This window comes from Trichosurus vulpecula, chromosome 5 (genome assembly GCF_011100635.1).
Source record: "Trichosurus vulpecula isolate mTriVul1 chromosome 5, mTriVul1.pri, whole genome shotgun sequence".
Lineage (NCBI taxonomy): Eukaryota > Metazoa > Chordata > Mammalia > Diprotodontia > Phalangeridae > Trichosurus > Trichosurus vulpecula.
Window position 1 is genome coordinate 142,717,303 of NC_050577.1, and position 6,364 is coordinate 142,723,666.

Sequence of the window (6,364 nt, forward strand, 5' to 3'; positions counted from 1 at the left end):
AACCAAAGGAGTGGACTTTCATTAATTTTCATGTGTAAGTTCTTTGCTGAATTAAATTTAGGGATATGAGATCACCAAGGGAATTTTCATTATAACTTCAAAATTTATTTATGGGATAAAACATTACTAAGAAATAAATCCTACAAAATTGCTGAGCAAAGGTCTATTTTATGTCATTTTAATCTGGATGTAGAGCATTGCTCACAAACAAATACTTTTTCCATAATAAGATTAGATTTTGATTCTCATAGAATGATTATGAATGTGTTAAGGACTCTAGGAATGATTGAATAGTGCAAATGATATGTTTTGATTGCTATGGATATTGAAAAATATTCTATGTGTTGGCAATAACATCAACAGTACACAGCCTAATACTTGTAAAGTTTTTATTGGACTTCAGACAAAACAAGTGTTTCATCTTTTATTTATTAGAGTCTTGGCTTAGTATATTTTTTACTTTGTGTAAAACTTTTAATAAGCTCAGTCTACATCCAGAATAATTTACATGAAATGACAATATTTATTTAAACAGGGCTCAATGAAGGTATCTGAGTGCATACAGAGGAAAGAGAGGGGGATTTGCCAACTGCTACACCCCTACACTTTTACTGTTTGAGTTCCAGTTCCAATAACAATATATGATGTGTTCTTGTAGAAATCCAAGGAGGAAACAAAGTGTTCATGTGTATTGAATGTCTTCATGCATTGTTTGTTCTTATAATCCCATCCATGTAGGTTCTTATCAGCAAAACTCAAAATAAACTTTCTCCCAGAATGAAAGAAAACTCCACTTATGAGGGTTCACAAGGGTCATAAAGCACATGCCAGTGATAACAGCCCACAACTTCATAGTTTTGTTTCTGGATCTAGACAAGATAGGGCCTGCTTTGCTACTTTTGTTTGTTTGTTTTAGTCCTGTATCCTATAGCTTCAAAGATACAGGAATTAGAGTTTTCTGGGGCCCATGAAGTGCTCTCAACCACATCCTCATGTTCTCAGAGCTCAGCTTTGCATTATGTTCTGGCTCTTACCCACACACACACTATTTGATCACTACAAGAGCTGGACATTGAAGTGCCATCCTGATTTGACTGTACCATACACACCCATTCTCTGTGTCTTGTGAAAGTCTTCATACAGTAGCCAGTTTACACTTCCCACATTTTTATAATTTTATCCCTGAAGGCAGATACTATATAATTTCCTTTTGTCATGTATATTGTTAATGCAATGGGAATATTGTGAATGTATTGTTAATGCAATTTAGAGATCTTCTCATCCATCAATAGGCCCACTTGACCTGTATGAGTCACATGAGTTTGAGTCACAGGGAAGTCTGAATCACATGAGCTTGTGGTGGAAGGATCTTGCCAAATGGGTGGAGCAGGAAGGGTGGAGCATAGCTGAGAGGAAGTGAGGCAGAGCAGTCAGAGCTGGGAGAGAGAGACATAGAGCAGTAGCTAGCCTGAGTGAGAGAGGGAGTGATTTTGCCCCTGTTGTGGGAAGGCCCTAACAGACCGAAGGCTTGCCCCCTACATTGATGATGTGCATAGATTTCTTTGTTGCTATGATAGATTTGGCTTTCTGGTGTTTGAATAAAAGTTTGGTTCTGCCTTCAATGAAGAGAGTCTGTTATATTTTGCTATTCAGAACTATGCCAGTATATTCAGAGCCGCTGTAGGTATCATAAGTATCGCATTGGTGCTACAGCATTATGGCTACTGGAGAGACATTGTGATCATGGTCATCCATGGTTCTGATGCCCCCCACCTGAAGTCTATTTCCACATGTTGAAATCCTGCATATTTTTCTAAGCCAAGACCAAATGTAATGTTCTTCACTGTACTCTTTGCCCAATCGGAATAGAGAAATTTCTCCCTGAATCTCCTTTCTGATCAATTGACAATATACTAAGCATCTATTATGTGAAACTCTGTCTATTTGTTGTGGTTAGATGATAAAAATATAACAATTTCTACACTCAAACTGCTTATATTCCATCAGAGTAAAAAACATGGACATATACCAGTATATGTTGGTCTAGTTTTGAAAAAGAACCAACAACTACTACACATACACTAAGTTCTTCTCGTTCCAAGTGTAGTGCTCATTGCTCTATGTTACACTTCCTCCTAATGATGAATAAATGAATGAATAGAAATGCATAAAGGAGAAAAAACAAAGACTGTCATACGTTTATTTACCTTCTTGTGTGGCTTTTTCTCACTGGTCAGACTTAACCTCTCCATTAGATTGTAAGCTTCTTGAGGAAAGGGCCATTTTTTTTGCCTTACTTTATATCCTTTGTGCTTATTGTCAGAGATATTTAATGAATTTTTGATGTTTTGATCTACTTCCTTAAGGGCAAGTACTTTATAATCTTTATTGTTCATCCTATCATTCATTTCTTGTTCGATTCTTAAGATCCACATGAATCCAGACATTCCATTAAGTGTGTAGTATTTCCTGATATTTCCTGATACTTGCTGTTATCTATCTAAATAGTTAGATCACTGCCTTGTTGTGGGTATCTCAATGAAACCTTGAGCTATGCTGGGGAGGGTCACCCAAGACAAACAAGTTATAGTAGAGTTCTGACAAAAAATGATCCACTGGAGAAGGAAATGGCAAACCATTCTAGTATGTCTGCCAAGAAAACCCTATGAACAATATGGAGGACAAAAGGGCCTAGAGTGCTATCATCCATTGCGGTAACAAAGAGTCAGACATGACCAAATGACCAAACAACAACAACAAAATCTAGTTAGTTAACGTTCTTTTCTGTTTTCCCCCTCCATTTTCCATTTTTTTTTAAAAAAATGCCTCTTTAAATTGTGGTTTGATACACACGGAAAGTGATAGATGTATTTTTTTTTAAATTGATTTCCTCAGAGCATTGTTTTGATATACTAGAGCTTGAGACCTCTTTCCCAGAGGGACCAATCAGAATATCCAATCTCCTTCATTGCTGTGTTCCTCTTGCTACAGGGAAAGACCCAGAAAAAAGAACTGAACATTTTCCTGAGTGATGGAGACATCTTGGTGGCAAGGACATTGTTTATTTCCCAAGAGGGTAGTTTTCATTTCTGTTCTTCCTCACCTCTGCCCCACAACTTTTCCAGTGCAGTAGAGCAAAATTTGCCCCTGGCAACAATCTGTGGTCTATTCTGTGTTGATGATAATCGTATTCTGAGAGGCAACAAGGCAAAGTGGAATAGGGGCAACAAGATCTGGGTTCAAATATTACCTCTCAAACTGACTAAGTGACTCTGGACAAGTCTCTTAAAGTCTTGGTACACTAGGCAACTCCCTCAGACTCTAAATTGGAGAACAGGTGCTGATTCTAAATGGTGGAAAGTGTTTGTCACTGTGACTTCTTTACGTCAATGAAAACATAGATATGGTCCAAAATAAAAAAGTGTAGTGTGTGTTGAAAAACTCCACTAAAATGCTCTCCAAATGTTTATTTTATTTGTGATATGGAGAAGACTCTAAGTTTTTCAAGCTCATTCCAGCCTAGAAATTTGCATGAATAGCAAACTGAAAAGGATTTGAATTCAGGCATAATGATGTGTATTATCTGTAGTGCTTCGCAATAGAGTGGGTCACACAAGACACCTAAGTTGTAAGTAACTACAGAGTCTCAAGAAGAAGGTTGACCACAAAGTGATGAATTTTTTCAGTCACTACATCTCACAAAACTCATCCATAAAAACAGGGGTTTAAATATGAGCCAGTGGAGGGAAGGAGTACCCAAGCCAATGAAATCATAGACCCTTGAAACATCGATGTATAATTACATTGCCAAGAATACAATCCCTTCACACATACATGTTGTATATGGATAAGGGGGAGTAATCATTAAGGTGAATGTTCATTTTCCACAGGCATAATTTTCCCCTAATATATGCATTAGTACATTCCCTTATTACCATGCCTGAATATGCATCCTTATTACTTCAGCAATATGCAGAGGGCAGCAATTTTTTCATGTTTTGGAAATAAAATATTTTGATCGTATCCTCAAGTTCACCTAGGTTCTTGATTACCTGTTAAAATTTATTATTATTTTAATCACCAAAGCATATATCTTTGTGGTGTCTATCTTCAGGTCAAAAAAGCAATAAAAATATAAAAGGTTTTTAGGAAGAGTAAACCTTTCTAAACACTGAAAAATTTGATTTAGTGGTTCGGTGTTCCTATATTCCAAGGAATATATAGATCCTAGGGAGGCTTAAATTTATACATTCATGCAGTCATCTCTAAAATTTATAATTATGCTAATAATGATGGTGATATTTTCAATCTTGAATTTTCATCAGTTTGTGTAAAATGCAACACCTCCACAATTTACAGAACTGCATTAGAAAATTTCCTGAGGCCACTGAGAGGTTAATTGATTTATCCATGTCTCACAACTTGTATGTGCCATAGGTAAGATTTGAACTCATGTTTTCCTGACTCCTGATGCCAAAGGCAGCCCTGGATCTACTACATATCCACTGTGATTTTCTTTCCCGTAATAGGTAATAAGTATACATTTCTTCAATAGAATAGACTGCATGATTTTTTTTAAATGAATATATTAATTTGCTCATTCTTTCACTAGACAGTAGTACATTGTATATACACTGTTAGAATTTGAGCCAGGAAGAAACAATAACCACAATTACAACAACAACAACAGCTAACATTTATATAGCACTTATTATGTCTGGACAGGGCACTGTGCCAAGTGCTTTACAATTATCATCTCATTTGATTCTTACAACAACCCTGGGAGATAGATGCTATTACTATCCCCATTTTACAGATGAGGAAATTGAGGCAAAGAGTGGTTCAGTGACTTGCCCAGGGTTATATAGCTATTAAGTGTCTGAGGCTGATTTTGAACTCAGGTCTTCCTGATTCCTGGTCCAGTGATCTTTCACTTAGAAGTGTGATGACCATGGGCAAGTTACTTGGATTCTGTCTGGAGCAGTTTCCTCATCTGTAAACTGGGAATCATGAATAGCACCTACCTCTCAGGGTTGCTATGGAGATCAAATGAGATAAACTATGAATCACTTTGCATATGTTAAAACATTATGTGAATACGTAGTAGTCCTGTAGTAGTGGTAGCATCAGTAGTAGTCGCAGTGGCAGTAGTAGGGGTAGTTCACTTTGTTGTTCATCTTGAATCCCAGTAATAGTGGTACTCTTGGTAGTTCTACTAGTAGACACTAATAACTTCTTGAGCATGAACACCCATCCTAAATCTTAAGCCTTCCTAAGTTTCCCAAATTTTTTTTGGAGTACAGGGAGGTTGAACTCTAAATTAAATTATTTCCAGTGTATGGAATGTCCCACCCTGAAAAAGGTTCCATATTTCCATAGTAACTGTGAAGTTTTGGACTAAAGGAAATCTACGTAAAGAGAGCCTTATAAATAGTACCTAACAAGTCTGAAAGAGTTGATGATACAGTCTGATTCACAAATGATGGTAGTTTAGAAAGTTAAAGAATAAATGAACATTGTGAGGAGTGGACATCTGGGCCTATAGAAGACCTCGCCCTGCGGTTCCAAGAGCCTGAGAGGGACAGCACCGGACACGGACGGCTTTCTCACGGGATCCGGAACCAGAACCTGAGCAAAGACCTGTTTTTTTCCCTTCTGCGCCCTTGTGTTCCCAAGACTGTTTTTCCTGAATTTTTATTATGTTCCCTCTGCTTACTTACAATTAGTTTACAATTTCTGCCCATCCCTGGGGATGTCCAAATACAGAAAAGGGAAAACTTGACTCCACCTAGATAGGGATTTTAAAACTTCACCCTGTGGAAAATAGAGTTTTTTCCATACCTTTAATTGTCCTTTAGGCAAAACTTTCAGTTTGCCTTTGACCAAAAAAAAGGGGAAATGTGGGATGTTTTATACCATTTTTTTAAATTTCTGGAGTGCAGTACCCAGGGAGGATCCTTGGACTCTCCTTGAGTCTTCCAACTAGGTCTGGCCTTCCCCTGGGGCCAATGACCTAGCGTTCCTTTTATTGTCACCCCTGCTTAGCGTTTTGGTTGGCCTCCTAATTTTATTGCTGTGCCCCATCAGGTCGTTCCTTTTTCAAGGATTTGAAACCCCCCATGAAAAAAAAGTGGGGAATGTAATACAAGGAAAATTACGAACCCCTGAGAAACCCCTAGCTACTGACAAGCACCCCCAGAAAGAATGGACTCAGATATCTTTGGTATTTATCAAACCCCCTGGGACTCTGTGGCTCCTCCCTGGAATGTCAATAGATAGGACCATCCCACTGAGAGATAATTTGACAGACCCTACCTGGGAGATATCCCTGGGACTCTGTGACTCCACCAAGGAATGTAAATGA

The 6,364-nt window shown here is 37.8% G+C and overlaps 1 pseudogene; it reads right to left on the bottom strand.

The window, feature by feature from the left end:
* Positions 1-600: 600 nt before the first annotated feature.
* On the bottom strand, positions 601-5,377 carry LOC118852386 (annotated as a pseudogene).
* Positions 5,378-6,364: the final 987 nt, after the last annotated feature.